The following is a 16894-nucleotide window of genomic DNA, read 5'->3' as shown; positions in this document are numbered from 1 at the left end:
TAAACTACAAAAATGTATAATTGCAATATATAATTGTATTTAATAAACCAAAAACAAATTATTTAACATACCTGCTTAGTAACTTCTTTGTTCATCAATCTGTCGATTTCGTATGTTGCCCTTGATATTATTGAACTTGTTTGGGGTGCCGTGAACTGAGATAAGTGAGGGGGAGGGCGAATTCTTTAACTAACCTGCATATTAGTGACTTTTTTGTTGCTGAATTTCATTGGCTAAATCTTCAATTGAAGGTTGGTATTTTGTACACTTCAGGCCCAAGCAAGCGCTACTAACCTCATCTGTCAATCTGTTTCTTTTGTTGGTTTTGATATTATTTAATGCTGAGAATAAGGTCTCACAAAAGTACGTAGAAGGAAAAATTGTGAGTAAAGCTGTTGCTATATTTTTCAGGGTGCTAAAAGTGTCTGGTAGTCTGTTCCAGGCACTCCAAATTTCCTGTTCGTAGTGGCACTCATCTTGATTCTCCAAGCGGCCCCTTTCCAGATTCTCAAGCTTTGACCTCAAGTCGACAAACACCTGAACCCAGATGCTGTCTTGAAATTCTGCAAGCTGCATCTCCAAATCATCTATTTGCGTCCATTGGAAACCATTTAATTCCAAACTATTGTAGACTACTACATCAGGATACTTAATTATTCTCATGGTCTGTTCTAGGCTTCTAAATTGACTAAATCTATCAGTAAACTGGTCAAGTCTAAAACATGCTGGACTTCATATGCAAGAGTTCCACTTCATTTCGTACAGCTGCACTGGCCTTCTCAAAATGCTTTTGTACTCGAGGAAAATACTTATACGTTTTAGTTTCTACATCTCGCTTGAAAATTTTTACTTTACTTTCAAAAGCTTTTATGTATCCAAACATAACATCAATACTTTTGCCAAAACCTTGTAACTTTAAGTTCAGTTCATTAACATGAACAGAGAGATCTGTAAAAAACATCAGGGTGTTGACCCACTTATCATCATTGAGCTGAGGAAAGTTTCCCAGATCCTTATCTTCAAGAAATACCTTAATTTCTTCAAAGCACTCCACAAAGCGCTCAAGAACCTTGCCTCGGCTCAGCCATCTTACATTATTGTACATCAGCAGTCCACTGTAGGTGGAATCAACCTCCAGTAAAAGTGCTGAAAATTCTCGCTTGTGAAGGGGGCGAGCAGCTATTAAATTAACTATTTTTGTAACAACTGACATTAAGTCATTTAAGTCAGTGAATCCTGCCTTGGCACATAAAGCCTCCTGATGGATAATACAATGAAAAGGCACAATCGGATGTCCAATAGCTTCTGTAAACAATTTCACAAATCCAACTTTTTTCCCCACCATGTTTGGGGCACCATCTGTTGTCACTGACACAACTTTAGAGATATCAATGCTTAGGTCGCAGAATGTTTGCATAACAACCTTACATATTTCGCTTCCTGATGTACTTGTTGGAACTGATACTAACTTTATCAACTCTTCTCTCATTGTGTGACTATCAGAATATCGACCAATAATGGCCAACTGAGCATGTGACATGACATCAGTAGTTTCATCAAGACAGATGGAAAAATATTTACAATTCCTTATGTCTCTCTTTAATTGATGTTGTACGTTTGTGTTCAGTCTCATTATTCGGTCTTTTATGATATTTCTACTGAGTGGTAACTCAGATATTCTCTTAATAATTGCATCTTTATTCTGCATATCGTGAAATAGAAATGGTGCACATCTTAGGAGAGTTTCTTTAATAAATTCTCCCTCATTAAGTGCTTTTGCATGCTGAGCTATGGAGTGAGCAATGCTCAAACTTGCAGATGTTAAATTTGTACAGCCTTTTATAAATTTAAGGATGGAGTTAGATTGGCTCTTATAAAGGTGTAGCTTCCTGGAAATGTATTCCTTCCTTTCATCCTCACTTTTTTCCAAGAGCTGGGAATGATTAGTTTCAAAATGTCTATTTATATTCCACGTTCTGCTTACTACCGTTTCAGTACATAGAACGCAAAATGATCTGCCATTTTTTTCTATAATACCATACATCTCGCTCCATGTCTCTTGAAAGGGTCGGCCACTGCTACTACCACTCCCTTTACTTAACCTTTGTTTTTTATTTTTTGGGTGCTCCATCAGTGGGCCAGTGACAGCAGATAGAATTATAGATAGCTTGTTAGCCAATTAGGGGTTAACTAGCCTAACACAGCCTCCCCCTCACTTATCTCAGTTATTGTGGGCAATTACAAGTCCATGGCACCCCAATAGTTGCTGCTAATGGCGCTCACAGGTCCCCCTTACTGTGTGACACTCACTAATTGTGGCCTGACTGGAGAAAGGCGTGCACTGTTCCTGCGCTCCTCTTCTGGGGGTCCTCCCTAACGTACTCTCAGCCATGCTGATGAAGTGTGTGCGCATGGCATGCACGCCTTACCAGCAGCCCCTGCGCTGATAAAGGGTCTGTGCCTGTGCTTGCCTGTCAGTCGGCGGTGGCGCAGGCTGAAGTTTGTGGTGGGGACACAGTGAATGAGTGAGTGTGGGTGGGGGAGATCACACGTCCCGCCCCCCGTTCCTCCAGCACAGAGCGTATTTCTTTCATCCTTCCTGGATCCAAGGCCGTAGTGGTACGGTTGCTCTAGGAGGGTGGTAGTCATAATGGGAGAGTTGTAGTGGGTTCGAGTCCCACATAACCTGGTGAGCCGCCAGGTATCCGTGGGGATTTCTCTTCCGTGGTGAAAACAAAAAAAAAATTTCTTTCATTCTCGGTGTGCAGGAGCCGAGGATGAATTGCATAAAATCGCATGAAATCCTGCGCGTGTCACCCCAAATGGCTACGCGTGTCAGCACTGACACGCGTGTCATAGGTTCGTCATCACTGATCTAGACACTGCTTTGTTTTTATGCTCTTGACTACTTTTATCTATTCTTCAGGTCCTTGCTGAGGCCACTTTGAAGGTGATCCTATTTTTTAAAAAAAATCATTTTCATATCTGAAGCTGGCTTATCATTTTCTCCAAATTGAAATGTAACAGCCTCCAAATTTGCCTCTCAAAATATTCAGAAACCTTGAAGCTGTGCTTTTATTATTATTTGCTCATTTTTCTATAAAAGTCAGAGGCACGCTATTAGAGAAGCACATGCACAGAGTTCTCTCTCAGTTAGCAATCTTTTGCTCTGTTGTCCTCCAACAGATACTGGGTCTATATATGATTCTGCATCAACAGTATTGCTGATAGAATTACTCCAGAACCAAACATCTCATTTTAAAGTGATATCGCAAAAACTGACAAGAATGGCAATGGTTTCACCTCACCAGCTCTCAAAATACATTCTTTCTCTCAAACCTGCTTTGAAAGGTGAAGTGCAGGTGGCTGAAACATTAGGCTGGACACTGAGCAAGTGATTACTGTATTAGCATTCAGGAGACAATGGTCTTGATCTTCTGAGTTAGGGAGAACAGTCACAAGAAGACATGAACAAAATGAAGTAGCTATTAACAGTATAAGGAGTATCATAATGATTTGCTGCTTACACCATTCTCCTAGAACAGGCATGTCAAACTCACGTGTCATGGTTCCGACAGATGAAACTCTTCAAATGAATTTGAGGCATTGTTTACCTTAAAGAATCTTTTATTCGAGAAACAAAGTATCAACACTACATAGTTGAAACCAAAAACTAAATTCCCCTACCCTGGATACAAAGTAACAAAGCACAATTCCCTCCTGTAATAAACAGTCATAAATCACACTCCCCTATTAGCTTGAAGTGCGGGCTTTCTCCCCAGCTCTCCAGCCCACCAAAACTCTATCAACTCTGGGCCCAATGACCTTGGGTTCCCACTGCTGAGTTATTTTTGTTATGACTAGCTGGACTCTCATCCACATTCCCCCTCCTAGCATCAACTAACTCTAAAAGCAATAGAGAAAAATGGCTGCATTTCCATCTGTTGTCAAAGCAAGAACATCCAATGTTAGCAGTGTTGACACTGAGATGTCACGTGACATCACGAGACATAGTGGGACTTTTTCCCCATTGCCAGCAATGGGGTGGGCGCAGTTTCACCATGATGCTTCTAGTCCGCGGGCTGGCAGTTTGACATGCCTGTCCTAGAAGAACATTGCTTTGGTTTATGATTATGGGCAGACTGATTGTTTACTTTAGAGGGCTTTAAAAGAAGATTCTAATTCATGGCAGATCTATCAACAGTCAAAATAATTAAAATCATTAAAATCTCCATATTCAAAGACAGGAAATATGTATACATCCTTGGATGAGACAATGGTTGACTTGGAATGAGCTAAGTGTTCCTTTGATTTGATGCCTTCTCTTGGATTTTGTATTACCTTAATTCCTAGTACAGCTTGCACATCTGCTGGCCTTCAGGACATTGATTTACTTCTTAAGAAGGATAGAAACCCTTCTTATTGCAATTTTAGGATTATATAGGGTTGGTTCACTAGGAGGACAAGTTACATCAGGGACATGGAAAAATATTTAGGAGCTATTAACGTGATAGGAATGAATTTCCTTTGGTATTCTGCTGAGAACTTACAGTATTTGTCAAAGTCTGCATAGATCATATTGACAAAAGTATTTGATCATGGGAAAGAAATTAAAACAAAAGTCAGTGCTGTAATAAATTTACCTCATTGTTCTTTTCATAATTACAACATTTGAAATTACAAACACTATCACTTAGGGGAGATTTTTCTACTCTCCCAATATGTGGAAAGTTGCTAGTTTTCATCATTAAATGTAAACTGCTGACTTAAGTTAATCAAGCCCTCCAATGTTCTTTATTATGAATTGGTTTGGGGCTTTTTTGCTGTTTAGAAACAAAGAAAGAAATAGGAATTGATACCATGAACTACAGCTTTTCTTCTGTAAAGTTCCTGCTCACGTGACAAAACAAATCTTTTTCTAGGTTCATTGTTTCATTTCTTTTTCTAGGTTCATTGTTTCATCCCAGTCTGTGCAACAATGGCCACCTAATGAGAAGGAAGGACTCACTGGAAAAGGGCCTAATGCTGGGAAAGATTGAGGGCAATAGAAGAAGGGGACGACAGAGAATGAGATGGCTGGATGGAGTCACTGAAGCAGTAGGTGAGAACTTAAATGGACTCCAGAAGATGGTAGAGGACAGGAAGACCTGGAGGAACGTTGTCCATGGGGTCGCGATGGGTCAGACACGACTTCGCAATTAACAACAACAATGCAACAATTGACATAAGTATTTGTTTATTAAATTTCTGCATGGCCTATCTCACTGAAGTAACTCTGAGCTGTTTACTGTATCCATTAATTTACACAATTCAAAGAATAGTGTTCTCAAAACAATAAATTTAGGGGTTTAATGCTTCCTGTTCATATTTTGGAAGGAAATGTATGGCTGGAATTTATGCTATGGTAAAATGAGGTTAGATAGTTGTTCATTCAATCAATAATGGAAACTCTCTATTGTATGAACCAGCCCATTAGGTTAAACCATGGTATAGTTTTAGCACACCATAACTATATTTATCAATTTGAGTTTAGTATGTTATGCAATTCTGGCTCCAGAGATGGCTTTTCAGTAGTAGAACCTATGCCCAATCCCACAACCAATGATGTTATTTGTTTGAGACAATGATCCAATTAGTGTTGCACCATCATGCCACAGCTTCTCCACCACTCTCCCAAACTCTCCCTCCCCAACTCTTCTTATGGACCACACACAGTTGTTGTGGGGAAAAAAAGAATCCTGCAAAAAATTGCAACCAGCCACCAACTAAAATGCAGCTCTAATGAAAGCAAGGCAGGCATGTGCTTGCATGACAAATGTATTTACTTGGCAATTCAGTGACTCCTAGGAAATCTTAGTCATAAAGATACCACAAGGGATTGGATGAGTTTCTTTACTTTTCTCTTTACTTTTGTTCTTTTAAAAAAAATCTTTGTTAGAGAAGAAATTGAAGCCCATGAAAAACAGGTAGAAAATTACTTCTACTGTGTTAAACAGTTGATTTGGTTTTAATAGCCCTTGAGCTGAGCTTTACCCAAAAGAGACAACAGGAAACAGCTTGTTAATGTGAGAAGGAGGACCAAGAGATTTCTTTTTAGTTGGCTCAGCTTCTTCAGCATATTCCAGGAAATAAAATAACCATAAAAGGTAGAGGTAATACTGTGTTCTCCAGAAATTGTACCCCCAAGTTCAGCAGATAAATAATTTTTCTTACATTATTACTACTACAACTATGATTACTACTACTAATGGTATATTTACTCTAATGTTTAGCTGAAAATATACCGCTCAAAAAAATAAAGGGAACACATCCTGTAAGAAATCCTATAGGATGTGTTCCCTTTATTTTTTTGAGCAGTATATATTCCCTGATTGAATTTTGGGAAATGAACCAATATACTTCCATCTTCCTACTGGTCCTTTAAGTTATTTCTTTAAATAGGAAAGAAGTGTTTAACTTCTTCTCATCAATAACCCCCCCAAACTTTTTCTGTACTTTCAGTTTTTAAATTTGTTGTTCCCGCTCACTTCTACAATTGCTACAGTCATATTATTTTGATTAAAATGCTACAGCTATATCTGAAAATCCTGTTGATATACTCAGGTTGTTTTCAAATTGCTTGCACTGAAGTCTCTTGTTCAAATCCATCCAATCAAGCCAAAATTTCATAACAATAAAGAAGCACTAACAACATAAAGGAAAGACAACAACAATAAAGCAAGGTGAATGAAATTGTGGGGAGCAGATGGGCAGGGGCAACCCACTCTTGCTATATATCATCCAACCAATTTCTTTCCTGGTGTGAATGTTGGAATGTCTAGCTATATTTGAGCTTTGTTGAGAACCTTGATAAGGGAAATGTGATAAAGAAGCTTTACCAGAAGTCTATCAGGTGACAATGTAATTGATTCATCAATCTGCTCTCATATCTCTCCTGACAAAAGGGTTTTTTCAACACCATCCTACTCTGTTACAAAGACTGTGATTACATGTCAGGAACACTTTTAAAATGTGAATCCAGCTTGCTGTGCCTTAATGCTAAGTACCTATTATGCAAAAAAATACAGACAGGTATAAGTGGGCAGTCAGTGGCTGTCACCTTGAGAAGATGACAAACTGGTAGCAGGAGTAGTGATATAATTGGTTATATGCAAAACTATGTTGTGATTCCATCCAGAAAGAGTGTCTAGAACAGTGGTTCTCAACCTTTTTAATGCCATGACCCCCAACCAGTCATAAGCCGAGGACTACCCAACTGGTCGTAAGTTGAGAACTCCCCAACCGGTCATAAGTCGAGGACTACCCAACTGGTCATAAGTCGAGGACTTTCCTTGCCACGCATGCGTGGTGCCACCCCCTGCGCCAGCCGAGGCGTAGCTGGCAAGCGGCAGAGATGGAGCAGGCTGACCACCGGCTGGGCCACCAGCTGGCCCAGCCCAAGGAAGGTAAGGCACCCGCCGGGCCCCACGCATGCCAGCAACCCTCCCTGCACCTGCCGGCCTCCCACCTCCCACCCCTGGCCCTCTTTTACTTACATTTTTAATAGTTGCTCAGCAGGGAGGGGTGGAAACTTCCAGATAGCTCGCCTTCACTGCAGACAACTTGCAGCACCATTTGCAGAATGGGACTTTTGGCGGGCTCAGCAGGGCAGGGACAGCCTGGACAATTCCTATTGGCTTTTGAAAGCCAATAGAATTAGACTCTATTCAAGAGAAGTCTATTCTATTGGCTTTCAAAAGCCAATAGAATAAAAGGGAGTAGCACAGCTAAGGAAAAGGGGAAAAAATGGCAGACTGCATTGTTTGGCGACCCCCGTGAAATGGTCATTTGACCCCAAATGGGGTCGTGACCCACAGGTCGAGAACCACTGGTCTAGAATATAACGGATATTGGGGTGTGTCTTCAAGTTGTTTTTGATTCTTGGTGATTGCTTGGACTTGTCACTGGTCTACTCACTAGTTTGCTTGCTTGGCAAGTTTTTCAAAAGTAGTTTCCCCTTGCCTACTTCCTCGGGCTGAGAGACACTGACTGGCCCAAGGTCATCCAACTGGCTTTGTGCCTAAGGCAGGACTAGAATTCACAATTTCTCATTTCTAGCCTAATCCTTCAACCATTGCACCAAACTAGCCTTATAGTCTAACTAAATACAGACATTGCATTCAATAATTCTTTAAATGTAATTCTTTAAAATATGTGAGCTCTAAAAGTAAGTGAAAGAACCATATCTTTGTTGTCGAGCTTACTTACTCCAATAACATATTATCCAAGAAGCACTGACAATCAAAATTGGTGTTTTTATTTTCTGATGCCCATGGAAATAAACCAGGCTAACCTCCCATCCTTTGTGATGCAGGCAGCAAGTGATATGAGTCATAAGTTGCATTTTAATGTCTTGCTTGGAGCACCTGCTCCTAATTGCATAGGCTATTCTTGTATATAAACAATGGTGCAAAAGATTCAATTAGTTGAAATCAAATAATTTCCTAATCTTTGAGGATATTAATAATGGTGTTACAGACACATATTACTTGAAAATAATTGCATTGTAATTGCATTACTTGGTAGGGTAAGAAACCCTACCTAGTGAGAAAATAGCTCCCAAAATGCTCCTATTTCAGAAACTCTTTTCTTATAAGGAGGGGGGGAAATGGAAACAGATTTCCCAATTAAGTTTTTTTGTTTCTTACTGTTGCGATTCATTTCTTTTGATAAGCAACAAAATTCAGGGATGTCAACTTGGTGTAGTCCAACCAACCAACTCTAGTCAGCTGTTTTAAATATATATACTTCAGACTAGAGGGGGATCCTGGAGACAGCAAAGAGCAACAAAAATAAATGTACTTGTCAAGAGAAGAGAATAAATAACATGAAGAGCTGCTGGTTGCAAATACAGAATCATGAGTTCCTCTATCAAACTCCCAAAGGACAATAATAATAATAGTAATGACTTTTGTACATACTACTTTAAGTTTCAACAATTTTCTCTATCTTCCCTCCACCTCCTATTTTGCAAAGGTAAATAGCTGTTCCTATTTTGCAACTGTAAACACAGTGGTGGGATTCAGCCAGTTTGCAAGAGTTTGGGAAAACCAGTAGCTAATTTTTTGTTGCCCAAGCCCAGAATGGACTTCCGGAAGCAGCATCCACACAGAGAACTGGTTGTTCACATATTTGAATCCCCCCACTGGATAAATAGCACCCACCACCCTAATTTTTTTCCCTTTCCTCATTCTGGATAAAAATCCAAGTTCTGCATTATCATTTCTATACGGTCGGTGCAGCAGTTTTGATCTGAATGCAAAAAACTTGTTTGAAACACATGATGGGGATGGGGGGGGAGACATACCAAGCTTCAGTGAGCATTTTCATTAGGCAAATTAGGGAAACTTCTTTTCCCAGCTCCTTTGTGCGCTCATAAAAAGAGGTAGCTACTTTCAGGAGCTGGTGAATGTGCTTCTGAAAGTGATTGTATGAATTCTGAAGTCCCTTTTTGCCTTCCAAACCAGCCCTAATTTGCTTCAGAAGAGAAGATCAGGAGTCTTCAAAGCCAACAGGAGCTCTCCCTTCAGTGGAAATTGCAGCTGCAGTGGATAGATTTTCACTGAGATCAACGCAAAAGGGAGCAATAATTCCAGTGGTGGGATTCAGCCAGTTCGCACCACTTCAGTAGAACCGGTAGCTAGTTTTCTGCGGCCCAGGCCCAGAATGGACTTCTGGAAGTGGCATCCACATGGAGAACTGGTTGTTCACATATTTGAATCCCACCACTGAATAATCCCCCTATTTCAGGCAGTATTCTCAGGATGCTTCTCACCGTATCAACTTATATTAGCTTTGAGAATTGTAATGAGAATCACATGATTTAAAGAGAGTTATTTTGCATCATTGATGGTTTGGTCTTCAGTGAATTGTTTCTCAGGCTTTCTTGCAAATAAAAAGACAAATATACACAGGTTGCAGACAATGCGTTCCAGAATGCATAATATAGCTCTATGTTTCACAATGTAGATTACAAACCATACTGATTCATTAAGCAGCATGGATTCTTTCCATAGTTTTTCTTTGCTCCTGCTGGGACTACTGTTGCCTGCTTTTTTTTTTCTTCTTAAAGAGTTTCCTTTTCTCCATTCCTTTATTTCAATACACTGGTTCTTTGTCCTGGCCTTTATGATAACGTTATTATTCAAAGTATATCACAGATGCTCATAAATAAAACAAAACAGTATAGTAATTAAGATTGCAACATGCAAACAGCAATATTCTTTCTTTTAATTTAACAAAATCAAAGCCATTAATATGTTTAATAGCTTTCTCATTTTATTTGAAGGGGAGGAGATAGTTCCATTTCATGCAAACTGAATAATATGTATTCATTGTTAGACGATGATTAAAGTTTCAAAGATGTAGTAAAAATGCATATAATAGCTCTCTGGTACAGTCAATGTACTGCAAAAATCATATCTTTATTCTCAAACCTCCAGCCTTTTCCCAGAGGCTTCCATATCTCCTGCTGTATTTATCTAGGGAAGATCCCTCATTATTGGCCTTTGGGGGAGATTTTGGAGAAATATGGTTAGTCTGCTCACTGAAAAGACTATTGATTTTCCATAGGGGAAAATTACAATACAATACAATACAATACAATACAATAACTATATGGCTACCCACTCACTCTCAGTGACTCTGTGTAGCTTACAAAATCTCATATTAAAAAATAACCCCCACCCTGCCCCTCTGGTGACAACAATCAGTAAAATGAGGCACTTGATGGGCTCAATTCTACTCTGAATTCCCAGTTTTTGCCAAAATTAGATCTTCAAGGCTTTGCAAAAGAGTGTCAAAGTGTGGCCCAATCTTATTTCTGTGGAATGATGTTCCACAGGGAGGGAACTACTATGGAGAAAGCCCTTGTTCTTGGTCCCACTAGATGAATCTCCTACCCCAAATTAAGGATTACAGGGTTGTAAAAAGGGAGTAATCTGAACAAGTTCCATCATCATCACTATTTGTTTCTCCATTGTAGACAAGGTTAAATCTTTCCAACTTTGTGCATATAATAGTCTTGCTGCAGTTGCCATATACAAAAACAAACTTGCATGCTTATTTCCAACTGTTTATACATCAATCCCAATAGGAAAATATCTGATTTCTATTGCATATTAATCTTTAAAATATTCTGTATTACGATATAAAATTGAGTCCAACATTTTTGAGCATTTTTACACATGATAAAATGTCACTTTTTGCTTATTTTATTTCAGGAATAAATGCGAAGTATCTTTACACATTCTAAAGTTTTTTCTGGTGACATGTACCAATAACAATCATTATCTAAAAAGAAACTCACAGAAAGAAAATCACAGATTTCCCACTCTTCCATTTTTAAGTTATAACCAAAGTTTTGGTTCATTTTATCATACATTTTTTCAGTTGTTTTCTTCTGTTTTAAATTTCAATACAAGTTTATACATTTTAGCAATAACATTTCATCATTTATATGCAATTCTGTTTCAAATTCAGTTTACAATGTTCAAAACCAAAAGTTAGTTAATCTACTTGAAATATGATTTCAAATCAGGTAAATCCAACCTTCCTTTTTTACATCTTGTATAATCTTATGTTTAACTTGTGGGGTTTTTTTTATTCTACACAAATATATCTCTCTACCATTGTTTAATTGATATTAATTGATATTTTGATATAGGCATACCCTATATCAAAACAGGTATTATCTGAAATAAAAATAACATTTTAGGCAAAACTTTCACTCTTCTCTAGCTGCTACTTTTATTCAGCCCTAGCAAGTTTTCCATACACAAAATGGCCTTATGTTCTGAAGTACAATACCAAATTAGTCAATGTCTTTAATTTAAATCCAGTTCAGATGCCCTCAAGGCCACACACCAAGCTATATGTTAAAGAAGTAGTACACTATTTCCTCCAGTCTTTTCCTAAAATAGCATGTCTCAAAGCACTTAAGTATACAAATGAAATATGCCAAATGGTGTGATCATTTTCCCTACTTGTTTGTTAAGAGAGAATGGAACAAAGATCTTTAATAAGTTGTGAGTAGGACTATCCTATGCAGCTTTTGTCTATAGAAAAGGATATGGACATAGATATGCTACTGTCTTTCAGGAGGGTAATGGAAATAACTCATCTTTATTTTTACTCTTAAAAGCACCATGCTGTCAGTCAGATTCACTAATTCAACATCATTCTGTATAAAAAAAAGAAAAAATGAAGCATGTTTTCTAAAGCTGGGCTGAATAGTTTGCAATATTCATTTGTTGAGTTGATGAGAGAGACAAAATGTCCACATAACAATATCCTCATACTCACACTGAGATATTTTCAGAAATGGTGTGACAGGTTACCATTTAGTTTATTTATTCCAGGTTTACTAAGAAAATTCTGCCTTCCCTTCCCCTTTCTTTTCTGATTTAATCTCTATAACAAACTCATGAGTCACTCATCACCACCAAGAGTCACACTTTATGTGTTGCTTCCTTGTAATTTCTACAAGAATGACTTGAAGCTTTCTCCATAGTTTCATGTTGGTCATACTTTCTGGAATATTTTGGAAGCAATCCTCATCAGAGAATACCTTTATACTTCTGGGAATAGTGAGATACTTTTAACAAAAAAAAATAAGAAAAATCCAGCAAAAATGAAGAATGCATATTTAAAACAAATCTGAAAAAACTTCTTATCAATATAAAATCAAGTCCTGATTCTACTGGAGGTGGTGCAGCACAACACAAGCCAGGGTACAACAATTCTGTATAAACTAGTTCCCAGAGGGAAAGCTTTGTTAAGCTATTGCAACAAAAGAAAAAAGAAAAACCACACTCCACCTGGTAATTATTATGGAAATGAACTTGTTTCTTAACCATTTATCTCTATATACTACTAAAGCTCTCATGTGTATAATCTTTAACTGAGCAAAACCATACATAATAAGGCAAAACATTTTCAACCAAGGTATCTCAAAGGGGCTAACTTATAGAATGAGGCCCAAATTCAGAAGCGATGACTCTCATAGAATTGAAAACATGCACATTTTATAAAACATTTTATGACATAAAATTATCATAAAACATTTTATTATTTAATACTAAATGTCATAAAATATTTCCTGTGGTCAACTACTGATAATGTGCTGTACATTTCAACATGGGCTTCTTTCAGTACAGATACATTGCTGAATATCTCCCTCAATTATTAAAAAATTTTCCAGCAAAGGCAATACCAAGCTCTTTCATATGGAAGGCACTGAGGCGTCTGGTAAGGTAATATAGTATCTCTGAAATGATTACTCAGTAGGTAGCAGGCTGACTAGTGGGACAATAAAGCTGTTGGTTTTTAAGGTGTCTAAAGATTCTTTGTTGTATAACCTATTATGAAATAATAGACATATTCCTTCTGATGAACTAGTTAGTAGCATTCTTTTCTCTATTTTTGTTTCTCCCTTTGAAAGGAAGTGACACCAGGGCAGGTGTCCTCTCAATTGTACATGTTGAGCTTCAGTGTCAGTTAGCTGCAGTATCAGGAGTCCCTAATATTGCCCTTGATAAATTCACCAAAGCCTCTGTTTTCTTATTCTGTTGAAAGAATTGAATTCTTTAGTAGCAATTTATATTTTTTGGCAACAATCTTCTAGGACAAATGACCAGAATCTTATTATGCCTGACATCAAGAGACTACTTTTATCTCTTAGAATAAAACACACTTTTCATTGTTAGCAATCTAGACCCAATACTATTATCCAAAAAGATTACTCATTTTCCTTCATTCACTTCAAAAGAAAAAAAACTTTTTTTTTTCAATTTTATTTTCAGTATGATGCCCTTTTGATACATCTCAATGTACTGGCATTGTTTTGGAGAGAAAATTATGGCAACTGCATTACTGGTATGTGTGTGTATTGAAAGGCTTAATAATGCTCAGAATAACATGCTTTTATGGGTAAGTCCAATATCCTAGAGATTCTTTCCTTGATCAATCCTATGAAAATTATAATCAATATATTGCATGTAAACAAATAAAGTAAAGCTGCATATCACAAAAAATACACCTAACTATTTTTCTTTCAGTCTGTAGTTCATTGTAATTAGGGGTGGGGATGGGAGATGTAGAAGCAATATCTACCCAACTAATTGTACTAAAGCAAAAAATATCTACCTGTGCCAGACTCTAATTTGAAGATTTTCTATTGGTAGGGAACCAGATTCTTCATTATAGAAATAATAATGTAATTTTAAAATGCCTAAATAGATTTCATTCTGATAGTGCTTATGAAAATATTCCAGCAACAGAAATTTAGGGAATAAAGAAATATTTATAAAGTGAGTAAAGTAGACTTTTATGGAAACTAGGACTAAATTATGATTCCTTAAGGATCTGCAGTGCAAAATTCTAACAAAAGTTGGAGTAATGTTTCAGGAACTGTTGAGACCACGGATGAAGTAGGATCATCAGAATAAAATTTCCTCTTTTCTATTCCTTTCAATACAAAGAACTAATCCTGGAAAATAAGGTGGTCAACAGCTCATATCTTCAAGAGAGTATCAATCAAAGCGATCATGGCTGATTTTGTCATAAACCCAATTGGGTAATAGAGTGTTAGTAGTCCAAATTTGTATAATTGACACAATACCTGGCATTTCAGTGGACTGTAGTAATTTCCCTACTTTCACATCCTAGTCTGCCAACTGGGGTTGATTTCACTTTGAGAAATACCTTGACAGAGCTAGATCTAATCCATATCCTCAGCTGTCCTACTTTAATAACTAAGTCATCCTGCCTATCCGTGTTCAAATAACTGATGAGGGATATCTTAGTGCAATCTTATCTCTTGTTAAGCAGCAATGTTACCAGGGAGTGAAAAATTATCCTCACCTGAAATAATGAGGAAGGATCTGCTACTTTTATGTCCTGCAACCATCTATGTATCCTATCTCTTTCATGAATTCTTCTCCCAATCTCTCACCATTCTTGTACACCTAATCTGTTACAATAAAGTTAAAGTAAAAGTTGATTTTAGAAATCACTTTATTAGGCATCTCATTTTGAGAATCTGGAACAAATATAATATTTATACAGAAAAATATGGAAAGGAGCACATATAAAATTCCACAAGAACTGCAGGCATCCACACAACAATGAACTTTAGCATCTTACCACCAGCCTTGGGAAACTGAAGAAGTACCACTGTTTGGGCTATATGCATCTTCCCTCATTCAATGAGCCTGGAACTCACATTTTCATATGAAGTAGTAGCTTCTTCAATTCTCAGAGGCCCAAAGGAATTTCGTTTATTTCTTCTGCTATTTCCTGCTGTGCCAATTTTAAATTCTCCAATGGCTGCTATCCCAAGTCTTCCACTGATGTACTGGTGGATGAAGAGCAGGATATAGTTTCTAAAGTTCCCAAAAAAATCCAAGAAATCCAAAGACTTCAGGTATGAACTTAATGAAGAATTTCAGAGAGCTGATTGAAGAGACAAGAAGCAATATTACAACAACATCTGAAAAGATGTAAAAGACAGAACCAGAAATGGAAAAGCAAAGAAACACTTACAAATGCAGACACTGTTTCCATTCTCAAATATGTGTACTAAAATATGCTAATGGACCTATAATAACTGATTCAAAGAAGAGCTATATTGAAATTCTATACAGTACAGATGTCAACATCCAATTTCCTATTTACAAGTCCTCTAATGTTAGAAGATGAAATGAGATCAGCACATTGATTAGCAGTTTGGAAGGCTAGAGGAACTGATTATCTACAAAAATAGGACAAGCAATAGAAGAGTCACTAATTCTAACCAAACTATGACAGCAGATCTGGAGATGTATCTATACCTACAAATATTAGTATTGGGCATGGAATGTTTTTCTGTGTAACATGGTATGGAAGTAAATACTGGATTTTGAAAAAGCAGAATAAAAAGAGTATTGATGTTTTAAACTTCAGTGTTAGAGAAAACTTCTGAGAATACCACAGATAGCCAAGAAAACAAACAAATGGATCCTAAAATAAATCAATCTACAATTCTCATTCAATGCACAATGGTCAAACTCAAGTTATCATGCTTTGGACCCATTATTTGAAGAACTAGCTCTCTTGAGAAATTTGAGAAAGGTGGTAGTGAAGAGAAGAAGACCACCAGCAGCAAGATAGATGAACTTGATTATAGTACTGATGGGTACATTGGAAGATCTGAAAGGCCATGTTGGGAACTGTTCATCCTGGAGAAGATTTATCTGACTTTCAACACCAACTTGATGGCACATAATCAATGAATTGACTTGTAAGTTGCCATCTATTCAACCCAATAAATGGTCACCAATTATTGTGTAGATCTTTTCTTTACCTCAAGAGCTTTCATTTCACTGTACGGGTTAGGAAAAATGCAAATGAATTCTTTTCATTCTTCTAAACCAGAGGTGCCAAACTGCCGGCCTGCAGGCTGGTTGCATCATGGCAAAACTGCGCTCACCCCATTGCCGGCAATGGAAAAAAAGTCACGATACATCATGACACATCACATGACATTGTGAATTTGACATCCCTGCTCTATCCTATCTGTACCTCTGTGGCTGAAAAGTTTATTTAAAGGGATAGTGTTTTAAGACAAATAAATGACAAATTGTCAATATTTTCCCTGCATTATTTGTCATTTATTAAGTCACAGTTATCTTCAATTCAAAGCAAGGCTTGATTTCTGACTTTGCTTTCAAAGGGAATAAATAAGCAACATTATCTGCTTTGTTTTCAAAGAGGAAAAAAATTGTATTTATTTTTCATTTTCAGTCAGTTTATTTAGATCAATATTCTTCTTACATTTCAGCCCTCTCTATTCCATGAAAATGAATTGAATTTAGTT

This window comes from Crotalus tigris, unplaced genomic scaffold (genome assembly GCF_016545835.1).
Source record: "Crotalus tigris isolate CLP2741 ecotype Arizona unplaced genomic scaffold, ASM1654583v1 scf7180000024349.2157984, whole genome shotgun sequence".
Taxonomy (NCBI): domain Eukaryota; kingdom Metazoa; phylum Chordata; class Lepidosauria; order Squamata; family Viperidae; genus Crotalus; species Crotalus tigris.
This window is presented reverse-complemented; position numbering follows the sequence as displayed.